Source organism: Symphalangus syndactylus, chromosome 22, assembly GCF_028878055.3.
Source record: "Symphalangus syndactylus isolate Jambi chromosome 22, NHGRI_mSymSyn1-v2.1_pri, whole genome shotgun sequence".
In the NCBI taxonomy this organism is placed as follows: domain Eukaryota; kingdom Metazoa; phylum Chordata; class Mammalia; order Primates; family Hylobatidae; genus Symphalangus; species Symphalangus syndactylus.
In genome coordinates this window covers 69,234,847-69,247,251 of record NC_072444.2, presented here as the reverse complement: position 1 = coordinate 69,247,251, position 12,405 = coordinate 69,234,847, and the positions used below count along the sequence as shown (strand labels likewise).

General features: G+C 38.1%; 1 protein-coding gene and 1 long non-coding RNA gene across 4 annotated transcripts in view; one reads left to right on the top strand and one right to left on the bottom strand.

The window, feature by feature from the left end:
• Positions 1–12,405, top strand: part of ZEB2 (zinc finger E-box binding homeobox 2) — a 132,847-nt gene that overhangs the window by 33,625 nt on the left and 86,817 nt on the right. The gene's annotated exons all lie outside the window — the stretch shown is intronic.
• The window catches only part of LOC129472430 (uncharacterized), a 30,389-nt gene continuing 26,387 nt past the window's right edge, over positions 8,404–12,405 (bottom strand). Inside the window, exons 6-7 of the long non-coding RNA XR_008653931.2 lie at positions 10,957–11,128; positions 8,404–9,733 (exon numbers count right to left, since the gene is read on the bottom strand). This is a non-coding gene — a long non-coding RNA (uncharacterized lncRNA). The remainder of the gene's footprint in view (positions 9,734–10,956; positions 11,129–12,405) is intronic.

Sequence of the window (12,405 nt, the reverse complement as noted above, 5' to 3'; positions counted from 1 at the left end):
CCCGTCAGTTAACATTTTTTCACATTTGCCACTCTAAACTAACATCTTCATGAATATTGAGATCATGAACTTTTTCTGTTCATGTAATTGGAAACAAATTATATTGGCCTGGGAACTGTTCGATCTTCTTCAAAAGTAAAGGAACTACATTGATTTTAAAAGTTATATTTTTATAAATCATATTTCCAAATGTATCCACTTTAAACACAAAAGGTAACATTTGCAACTCATGGTTATAGAGTGTTTAATATTGTACAAGGTGCATTGACAAAAATATCTCATTTGATCTTTGCAACAATCGTAGGAGCTAGACAGAGAAGACATTTAATACAAATGAGGAGTCTGAAACCCAGAAAAGTTGGATGACTATTGGAAAATTGGCCTATTACTTGCTTAATGTGAAAAAGAGCCGAGATTCAAATCTACAGCTTTTGGCTCCATATTTAATGTTTTCCATGCCATCACTATGCTTCCAGTGTCTTAGGGTATGTGTGTGTGTGTGTGTGTGTGCGCGTGTGCGTGTGTGTGTGTGTCTTACCTAAATACTGACTTTTTTTCTCTCTCTCTGTCGTGAACAAGAATTGAGTGGTTAAATGGGAATTGTCTCATGAAATGAGAATTGTCTCAATGTTTTCTAAGTTGAATGAAGAATCTTTCTTGGTAGCTATTCTGAAGTGAATGCTGGATTTTTATTAAGGGAAGCTAACAGATAATTAAAAGCACCCTCCATATATAAAAGCACAATCCATGGAAGCATAGTGCAAGGAATAATGATACAGACAAATGGAGGAGGGGCAATAAAAAGTCATAAAATAGGCAGGTAGAGGTTTCTGAAAAAATAAGGTGGTGAGGGAAGAGTCTAACTGTAAAAGTAAAAAGGTAGAAGATAGAACCATTGAAAAAAAAGAGAAATATCAGAAATATAAAGAGAAATAAAAAGCAAGAAGACTCCATAGTAATTTAAGAAGCGAAACCTTTTAGGACAGAGGTAGGAGAGAAATGGCAAACACTGGAGAGGAAGTAACAAATAGGAAGTGTGGAAGAAAAACCTGCAGGCTAGAAATCTGAGCAAAGACTTGAGAGAGGATGATGGTAAATGTGAAACATTGAAAGGGATGTTTTAAGGGATTCAGACATTGAGACGAAAGTAAATTTTCATCACAACACCCCATGACGACAGGCTCGACACATTTGGATTATGAGAAAGGAAATTAACATGGTTAGAACGAAAGAATAAAAATTAGAAAGAGAAATCTTTGGATGTCAATGGAGAGGAGGAGAAATGATATTAAAAGGAAAGAAGGCATGGGTGGAAAGTAGAATGACATAAGAACCTATGGTAGGTGGAGGTGAAAAATGAAATGCGTCAGGAAGGATCATGCCTGGGACCGCCGCACACTGCAGTGATGAAGACTGAGAAGCTCTTCTCCAGGGAACCTGCAAATAAAAAGAAACCTTAAGATGTATTTGGAGGGAACCCACCCCAGCAAGGTGAGAAAGCAAGAGGTTACATTCTGCAAAAAGAGAAAATGAACCGGGAGAAGGGGGAAAACTAGGGGAAAGAGAAAACAGCAAATCAAAGTTATGGGGCATACAGCATTGAAAGGAATGAGGCATTCTGTTGGAATTATTCATTTAAGCATATGGGTATTGGCGTCCCTTTTCTAAAACCGGATCCTCTCCCTTATTTCTCATTTTTCTATAACACTATTATAATAAATTCACATGGAAAAGTACAAGGATGAGCAATTTTTTCTTTAGAAATGTTTCAAAAGGGGAGGTAAACTTGAAGGTTATCTGTCTGAAGGGTGACGCACTGTAGTGGCATGTGAGAATGGGGCCAGAGGTAATCATCAGTTTTGAAATTGTTCTTTCAACAAATTCATAATTTATATAAAGTAACTCATGTGCACACATTTATGGCAAAACTTACTCTAGATATTAATTTACATTGCTTATACTGAAGATCTCTTGAGTTTTCAAAAAGTTTGAATTACAGGTTTTTCACATCAAAGATTTTTTGTAGATTGTATTTTGTAACTAAGATGTGTAGACTTCTCAATAATTCTTTACCTTGATGCTGTGTATACTCATTTGTCTAGATTAAAATACTTCCTTGCCCTGAATGTTCTAAAAGTGTACCCCTTAGGGCTCTAGATTTTAGAAGTCTCCCTTCCCCAACTATTTCTAGTCTACCTTTTCAATTGAGTTAATATAATGGCTTTAGTAATACAATTTCCATGTTGCTATAAAAATGGGGTTAAAAGTCATAACAGGCACAAGAAACAGGAGGAAATGAGAATTGTGTACTTTCAGTCACACCCTGGCCATGTGCTCGGGCCATGTGCTCAGGCCACATACAGCATACAGCCTTCTGGAGTGGGCTGTGTAACCCGGGGCACACTTCAGGTCAGGGCACATAGAGGATTAATTTACTGAAGGTGGTAGACAATCCCTCTGCCACAAATGCAAACATTTTTTCATAAGAGCCCGAAGCAATTAGTTCTCTTCAATAATAAATTTAATCTTTTCCTCCTTCCTTTCTTTCTTCTTCCTTTCTCCTCTTTCTTCTCTTTTCCTCTATAAATGCTGGCCTTTGTCTAAGGTCTTCAACTCAAAGGTGTAGGTGCCTGGAAAGAAAAACAAAATCAATGTATTGTGGTGCTAACAAATAATGCCATAATTATTAGAAAAAAGCAGATTGAAGCAAGATACAAAAATTCTCAAAAGCAGCTATCTGTATGAAAATCTTTTCTACTTCTAGAGAGTATGTGAATGACTGTATCTTTCATATCATGAAAGCAGATGCTTACATGCAATCACCTTTAAAAAAAGAAACAAAATATCACAGCAGCGACGATGCCTATTTTATGAGAGTAGGAAAACTAGCCAAATAGCTTTGGGAACATTTATTAGCCTTGTCCTTTTTTTTTTTTTTTTTAAATTTTAGTGTAGAGAGAAAATAGGGATGACAGGTAGGTGGCTAAGTAAGGTGACAGGATGGCAGACAGCATTCCTGTCAGGGCAGAAAGAATTTATAAGGGAGCTGCCACTTATAGCGTAATACAGCTAAGTTAAGAATTGCAAACAGAGTAGGGCCAAGCAACATTTTAAGAACAATTGTCCTTAAACATTCTTGTAATGCTAAGTCACTCATCTTTGTTTCCCACTTGCTTCCTAGAGTTAAGAAAAGTTCTTTCCTAACTTGGGTTGCTATGCAGAGATGTGAAATTTCATTGGCTCCAAATGCTTTTCTGTCTAGTAGGGACTACTGGGAACACTGCTAATGTGCATATTGATGTACCCTGTAGCTTCACAGATGATGAAAGAGCATATTACTTATTTCCACAACAACAAAGCTAAGAGAAATTTGAAAGCAGCCAGTTATTTTACCTGGGGACTTTCTCCCAGGTGACGGGGCTATGGAACCATGGAATTTAAATATGGGGGCTGTCCTATTTTCTAAAAAGTTTTTATGGGGAGCCGTAATATCACTCCCAAGCAGAAATCAAATCAAATCAAAGACTATTGCTTTCATTTGCATTTATTTAGTCAACTATGCCTAAAATACAGAAAAGACATTATCATGCTCATTCAGAGTGTATTTTTTTCGTTGTTTACTAGGCTGGACTGACATGATATGATTTGTGCTTTGCGGGGTCACAACAAGCTACTAGCAGGACAATTTGCTGAATCAAGAGGATGATTGTGTCTGGTGCCAGTCAGTCGCAATTAGGACCAGGATCAGGGAGGCCCGGGGCTTGTGCATCGTCTTGGGCAAGCTGCATAGAAATCAGCTCACCTGAAACTAATTGTCACAACAGAGACCTTATGCAAATGAGCCCTGGGGTTAGCGTGGGAAAAGAAAAACTGTCGCAAAGATAGGTGACCTGCTGAGCAGGGGGTCTGTTGCTGGGGAAATCTTTGTTCAATGAGTTTAAAAATGTTTTCATTGTTCAAAGTCCACCCCTAGCGCCCCCCCACCAAAAAAAAAAGTAGCATACACACTCACTAAGAGTATGGCAAACACACTCATCTAAAATTCCAATAAAGCAGGAGCCTGCTTTGGAGCATGCCATAAATTGGGAGTCTTTATACTTTATAAGGGCTACAGCAGGAGAATAATTTCCCTTTGCAAGGGCCTTTAAAGTTTAGGTGCTGCGGATTGCAGAGTGGCCTACCTTGAAAATTCACTTGCAAGGTCAAGCCTACTGCTAGCCTGGCAGGACCCGCACCGCCTTTTCTCCCTGCATTCCAGCAGGCCACCTCCATACAGCCGTGAGGGGTGCCTGTGAACTAGATAAGAAAGGCCTAGTTTCTAATTGAGCTTTACTGGTATCTCAGGTAGAAGAGAAGGGCCAGGAGCACTCTCTAACCCATGGCAAAAGAATCCGGGGAAACAATGGCAGTTTCTTGAATTGTGGTTTCTCAAATACTCACAAGTTCAAATGAAATGCAAGCATTGTGAAATTCCAGGAATGGTAATGCAGCCCAAGTGGTAATAGATTATAAAAATTTAGCAAAAGAAAAGTAAAAATTATGTTTAAACTATGATTTACTTTGTTTTTCAATCCCTGACAAAAGCACGTATAAGTTGGAAATGGTGTTTGATTTTATTGTAGCACTCCTTTGAAATAATCTTTAATATGTTCTACTTTAGAAAACCAGATGAAGAAAAGTTATTCAAAGGTAATGATAAACATTTTTATACGTTACTGTAACAAAGTTGCCTTTGGGTTCTTCAATTGATTTTTAGCTTTTCAATCTTGTTTTCCTAAAAACATGGGCTAACATACTGATACTTCTTAGCTTTACACTAAAGATTTCCCAGTGACATAGTAGATAATGTATATTCGCACAGGAGTATAAATATAATATCAAGGAACTGAAAGAGTGTTCTAAGCTTTAGCAGTAACAGAGAGCATAGATATTTTGCATCTAATGATTTCAAAGAAAGAATAATTTGAATTTAAAAATGTAGGTGAGAGAAAAAGAAAGTTTCATGGCATTGGCATTGAATACAAATGCTATTTTGTTTGGCAAATTACTGGGCCTAAGAAAGTGTTTTCACTGTGTTTCCTAAAGGGCTGGATTGAAATTTGGACTTGCACCTGATAAGCAAGCTCAGGAATTAATTAACTTGGTAGCCACCACAAAACCTAAAGAAAGTTAGGCTTAGAAGTGCAACTTAATCAATTTAGATTAAAACATACGCGCGCACACACACACACATACACACACACATACACAACTCTTTTGTCCCTTCACCACTGTCTGAAATAATTTCCACGTATAGAAGACATTTCACAGTGGGTACGAAGTGCTCAGCTTTCACTCATCAAACTTTAATCGGAACTGCATTTTAGTTTTTGAATAAAGAACACTTAAAAAATTTAGATGCAAATTATTTTGCATTATTCATGCTCTAAGTGTCCTTGTAGATTTAAACACTTCTGAGGCCACCTTGATTCAAGTAATTACCTAAGCCCTCACTGCTCCGTCATGAATAAGGTATTTTGTACAAGTAAAGTATGCACCCGATGAGCTTTTAAAGTGGCTTTACACTGAGCTTGTGTATTGCTTCTTGTGCATGAGTGAGCCGAACATGCGTCGCAATCTGTCTCAGGTGGGAAACCCTGGCTGGGCATCCATGGGTGACGGGATGAAACCCGAGTGTCTCCTTCACACACATGCTCTTCCTTTGTCTCTACCTAAGAATGTTCCTTCCTGATTCTAGGAGTTGTTTTAAGCATTAAAAAAAGCAATAGATTCTAGGAAAAGAGATAGGGAAAGTGACAGTGATTCCGCTTAACCCCTTCATCACCAGATATTATTGGAAACGCCCACTTTTCAGGCCGCCTCATCTCCATCAGCAAAGGCTTCCTCGTAAGGTAACAAGTCTCTCTGATTTTACATGGTTCTGTACATCTGTCTCCCCATCTGTCAGCCTAGCCTCCTGAGCTGTTAGAGCTAGGTGCTACCTCCACCACAGTATTCACGCGAAATGGAGCAGGCTTCAAACTCAAAAGCAGCTGAAGAATACTTACAATGGCAATGAAAGTGACCATACAGCATAAATCTGTAAGTTTATCCACATGCACAAAAACAGGGTTCGTAGGAGTTAAATGTAACTGGCTGAAGCTTATAGCTGGCGTTTGTTACAAAGTACCCAAGCCTTTCCTTTCCAACTCCATGGCTTTGAAGAATTATAGGAATTTTATGATGTGCTGTTGGAGTTATACTGGCAGAGATTACAGAAAAGGGGTTAAAGTTGGTTTATGGTAGAAAAAAAATTATGCAGAAACCAATAAAAATAAACACACTCAAGTAGACTAAACTTGCTGGGCTTTTAGTTTTACTTTAACAAAGGAAGTTTAGATGAAAGTAAATGTTGCAGCTTTTAGAAAATTAGTTGACACTCATACTTGATCATCTTTACTACACAGCGGTATAATTAATATTTAAACATTCTAATAATGCAGCTTGCTTTGCATGCACTTTTCAGCCTTGCAACATTATATTTTATCTGGAATTGTGCTAGCATTTTCTTGGGTAATGCCCATTTTCATAGAGTTAAATTTAAAATAGGGTAGGGCCTTAGCTCTTATTGCCAGTAAAACATCAATAGGAGAGTGAACAGGTTTCATACATCTACCAGACAGTTTATTATTAAGAACAATATTTATTTGAGATAATAGATAATAGATAAATTTTGTTTCATTGCCCCATGAATGTTTTTAAATGATCAGAATAGATTAAGTTTGAAAGTTGCATTTGGCTGTTGTCCACTCACTGTTCAAAACAGGAGAATTTTGATGATGTCAAGGCAGTGCGAAATCAGCAAGTGATACATGAAACATGGAACCCCCATGCCTGCCCATTCATTAGGGTGTCTGATTAACATAGTAAGGAATGTTTATTTTCAGTACATAAAATTGTAGAATTTTGGGAGCATCTTCTGAATTGCAAAAGCTGAATACCCAGGAACTTAGTGAAACAATAAAAATATAGAGAAGTAAGCTAATTTGGGAGAAGCCTGAGCTAGTTTATTTTCCTATGAGAAGTTTCTTCCTGTTCCAGTCTCAAGGCTGTAGGTGGTAGGGAAAAGTTGTTTCAGGTGCTGCCCTCAGCTCAGTCCCTTTGAAAAGTGCAAGGTGCCCAGTGTTCTTGATCTTCTAGTTTGAATGATGAGAAAGAGCATTCTACCTTTCCACCATCACTTAAGTGTCCTTTGAAATTGAATTTGCATGCACATATTTACTGTTCTTTTTAAGTGAGTAGGTGTGCTGAGCTTCAAGTCTATTTTGAGACTCAGCCCATGTTAACCCCTTGAGGCCCACTTCATGATGGGTACTGCCCTGTGGGAATCCTGTCCTTTAGTGAAGCATGAAGCCATAATAGATCCACAGTCATGCCACCATTGGGGCATCTCATTTCGATTAATTCCCTGAAGCCTTTGGTGCTGTGATTTGCACAAATCAAATGGTGCAAATGAGAATTACAAAATTAGGCAGGTTAAATTTCAAAAGAAAAAAAAAAGATAAGTAGTAGAAAACATAGCCAGTGTAAAATATTACTACACAGGACCAATACGTAAACTAAGTTCCACACTGAAAGAACCACCAGATCTCGAGAAGTAGATATCAAGAAACAGTTTGCACTGGCTGTTTTACTTCCTAATGTCAGAAAGAAGTAAGTTTTTACAGATCCTTGGACGTGATCATCTTTGTTTCTGATATTCAGAAACGAAACCAACAGTTTGGTGTCTATTTATTTTATTTGGTTTGTTTTTGAGAAAGCGAGTTACATAAACTCAGCTTACAAATAACTAACAGCCCCTGGACTATTTAAAACCTGCTATTGAGGTGGTAGAGATAAGTTGAACCCAACAGCTGTCACATGTATGGGTTTGACAGATAGGTAAGTCCAAGAGTGGACAAATTAAAAGCATTTTTCATATGCTAATCTCCACCTGCACAGGAATAATTTTTTTTAAGGAGGCAGTCTACTGGCAGAGCAAATTCAAGAGCTATCAGTAGTACATTACTTCTAGGAATTATAACATGCAATAATGAATAAATACTTCCATGAGAAAAGTCTGCTGTGGAATCTTAATTCCAGATGGGTGTCCTGACAGCAATGTGCCAGCAATATTGTGGAAAGAAAAATGACATATATACATACATATATATATATACACACACATATGTATATGTATATATATGACTTTTAAACTTGAATAATAATTTCTTCCATATGTAATAGGTTCACAATTATATCTAAGGAATTACTTTTTTAGTTGCAAACAGAGATCAAAGTGAAAACAATAGTCTACCTTGCCCTTCAGGTGGCAGTTACATGTGAGCTGCATAGTGAGTGTGAGAGACAGTCAAGGTTGTCAATCAGGACCTACAGATTAACCCACAGCAGTGAAATCTGAGATGGTTTATAACAAGTAGGTAACAGTTTCAGGCCTATGTGAGAACGCATAAACTAAAACTTCATGCTGGGACAAAACAGGGCAGGACATTTGAGGTAGAGAGTGAGAAAACCATACTTTTATTATGACAAAGCCTCTCCCATACTTGTTGAAATGTCACTGGGTTGTTATTAAATGCTCACCATTTCTCTAGGTTTTATATTATTTTACAAAGAGCTTTTGGAGTTTCCTTTAATTTTGATAAACATTCAAATTTGTGCATAATTTCTGCACTTCAGCTTTGAATGACAGAAAATTTCCCATGCTTGGTGAATTTCCTTTCAAGTAGGAAAGTAATTCTTGTAATAAATAAAAATGTTACATTTCTTTCTTCCAATGTTATCAAGTTCATAAACCCTTACCTTAGTTTATAAAGTCAAAATTCACTAATGTAGTGAAATGAGAACCAAAATACTCAAAAAGTAATCTTAAACGTCAAATAATAATGACAGTAATGAATGAATGGTCATGATTATGGATGGTGATGAAGATCTTATGTAAGGTCCTATCTCTTTTTAATAGAGAGTCCTCAGGCTCAGACAATTTAGGGTTAAAGTGCCTATAACCAGATCAGAGTCCTCAGTTATTACGTAGTACTCTTTTAAGACCCATGAATTAAGTTATAATCAATGCTTAATTACAACACTGGTATCATTTATTAATGTACCCTTCTCTTCTAGGGTAGCAGAGATCAGTTTCTGACACCTTAGAACTCTTCATGTGCAAGAGGAAATTGAAATAATAACAACATATTTAGGCAGTAGGCAAGATGATTTGCTTTGGCTTTACCTACAGGGAAACCTGGGCAATGGTCATTAGACTTTTTTAATGGAACTTCAAATCTGATGCCTTGTGACCCGGTGCTAACATGGAAAAGAGTTAGCATCATTGACATTCTTTGATTCGGAAGCACATAAGAGGTAGATAAGGAGACAACACAGGCGACCCACCTCCAGGCCAGGAAAGGAGGACAGTTCCTGGAATGTCTGCAATGTGTTACTATTTTTGTCACACCTATGTGTGGCCATCCATCTGGTCTGAATCAATCAGTTTCATCCCAGGGCTCTGCTCCTCTCCCAGCTGAAATAATACCCTTCTTTCCTCAGTGCTCTGTCTTCAGGAGGGGCGCTGCTCAGGACTGCCCGGGCAAGGCCAATTAACGAGGCTGTGTATTTGCAAATGTTGACCCAGGATTAGGCATTGGAGAAAATTTTCTTTAAATTTTCTGTAAACTCTGCTCTCCTAGAAACAGTACTTGAGAAAACCGGATGAATCATTAGACAAATAATTGACCCCAGAAAGCGAAAGAATGATGATGCTACATTATTTTGTATACGTACATCTTATTTTTTAAAGAAAATGTCCTTGCCTTGAATTTAAACCATGACTTGGTCTGCTGTCATACCCAAAGTAGATAAAGCCTGGGTGTGAGGCATTCGCCATGACTTAGCCTGAAGTATTTTCTTCGGCCACTTCACTCTGCTCCACGCTACATGTTCAATTTCCCTGCACCTCTGTAACAACCCTATACCTCTGCTTCTAGATCATCTTCCTGGCATTCCTCATATGCACATCCTGTTCTCTAGCAGTCCCTTATCCATGCCACTTCATCAGATTCCTGCACACCTGACAGCCTCTTGCTTGCTATTTCAGCTACTAGACTACTGACCTCTATTGTACATGCTTGCAATCCCAGCACTTTGGGAGGCCAAGGTGGTAGGATGGCTTGAGCCCAAGAGTTTAAGACCAGCCTGAGCAACATAGTGGGACCCTGTCTCTACCAAAAAAAGAATCAAGGTATTCACCAGTTAAGCTAGCCATGTCTTAGGACCACATAGCACTCTTCCCACAAGAGACCTCAAAACTTAATGACATTGTCTTTGGCAAATTCAATAACATGACATAAAACTACTCATTTTCCCTATCTGCCTAGTTTTCCATTGCAGTGGGAAATACCACCCTATCATGGACCTCCCAACCAGGAACCCCATGGTTATTTTTGTCTCACTGCTGTCCTTCTCACTCCCCACATCCAGTCTGTTACCAACCGTTGCTACTTTTTCTTTGCCAATGTTTCCTGAATCCACCCCTTTCCTTTCCATTCTCATAGTTGTGGTCTTAGTCTAGGCTTTGGCCTTGGCCCACGGGGACTTTGCAGCCTTCTTTCCCCTCTCCCACCACATTCACATATCAAATTCCAGCTTACTTTATTTAATAACACTGACAAATTTTTTTTTTCTCTCGTCTATGTTTTTGGTCCATTCATTCTTTTTGAGCTCCATTGAGGCTGCCAGCTGCTCTCTGGACTGGCTTCTAATGTTCACTTTATACATGTCACCTCTTCATCCAGCTACCTCCTAATCGTTCCAATCTTTTTTCTTTCTTTTTGGAAGTAAGCTCATCTGGTACTTCTTTTTTTATCATTCTCACACTTCTTCAGAAACCCTTCTCATGGTATACATGTTCCTGATACACACCTCTCAAGGGCAGATTCTGACACTTTCTTTCGGTAGTCCGTCCGTCCTTCCTTTCTGATGTAGCAAAGTGTCCTCTTTGTGAGCATGCCCAGGTTCAAAACTTCCATTTCCACCACTTGCTACCTATGACATTGGGCAGTTTCCTGACAGCACTGCACCTCAGCTTCCTCATCTGTAAAATGGATTGTTGTGAAGAGTAATAAGATCATTTATTTAGAGCACTGCTGGCATACAGTAAGCACTGTTAACATGTTTGCTATTAGTATTATTATCATATCTCCAAGGACTCCCCAATCACACCCCGCTTCAATCACCATCATGCTGTGTGCCATATTATCCTTGCATGTAAATTTTGAGGACCACATAACTGGGTTTTAAATATCTGGTTCTAACAGTAGTTTATGTCTTAGAAATCAGGGCAAAGTTAATCGAAGATACCTGATATCAAACCAGGTAATGATGAAGACTTTAAATGCTTTTTGAGGATGATTATAAAGAACATTATGATAAGGATGATGATGATATGATGATTATGATGATGATGAAGAAGAAGAAAACATGACCAAATGCTTCTTTGGGTTAATACTCTGCTTATAAAGCTAAGTCTCCAGGAAACATACAGTATTCCTCCTGAAATTAGTTTTTTCCCATTAAATGGAAACATGTTATGCATAAGAAAATATATTGTGCAGTATGCATGAGATTTATTTTTCAGAAAGCAGAGAAATGGCAAGAATTTTAAGTGTTCTACATACTTATTTAGATCTCACATCAGGAGATAAAACAAATGAAAACTCCGACTTGTTAATAATTTACATTTTGGTGGAAAATTCATACAAGCTGTTAAGATACCTCTAAGACCCAACACAGAAAATGCAAATAACATATATCCACTGTGCACTGAAGAAAACTTGTCTGAAAAGAAAACAGCATCAACTTAAAAAAAAAAAAACACACAAGTGATTTCAAGGGAATATTGACCACATTTACAGGGCTGTAATTGTACTTATTAATTTTAGATGTCTCTTTTGAAATATTCGTGTAAATGATCTCTCCACTTACCAGGTGTTTCTTACAGAAAGTCCACTGGGCTACCTCACTACCTAGGAGGTGGCTTACGAATAGGGGGTTTCTTTTTAGAAAGCCACACCATTACTTTTCTCTAACAGCTTATGCAAAAGTTTCGTGGGGGAGGGAAAAACCCAAGCCAAAAAAAGAGAGAGAGAGAGAGGAGAGTGTGCATGACAATAACTACCTCTGTCCCTTAGGTTTTTGTTCTTTTCATGTCATGGAACTTTTTAGCTGTGCTGCCTGGGTAACTGCTCTGGAAGGTTGGAATATCTGTTGTTGAAGGAGGTTTGTGATTGAGGGCCTTCTGACACAACCTTTTGTTGCATTGAGGTGTTTGATCCTCTTTCCCTTTCTTCTAAAACCAATCCCATCCCTTTA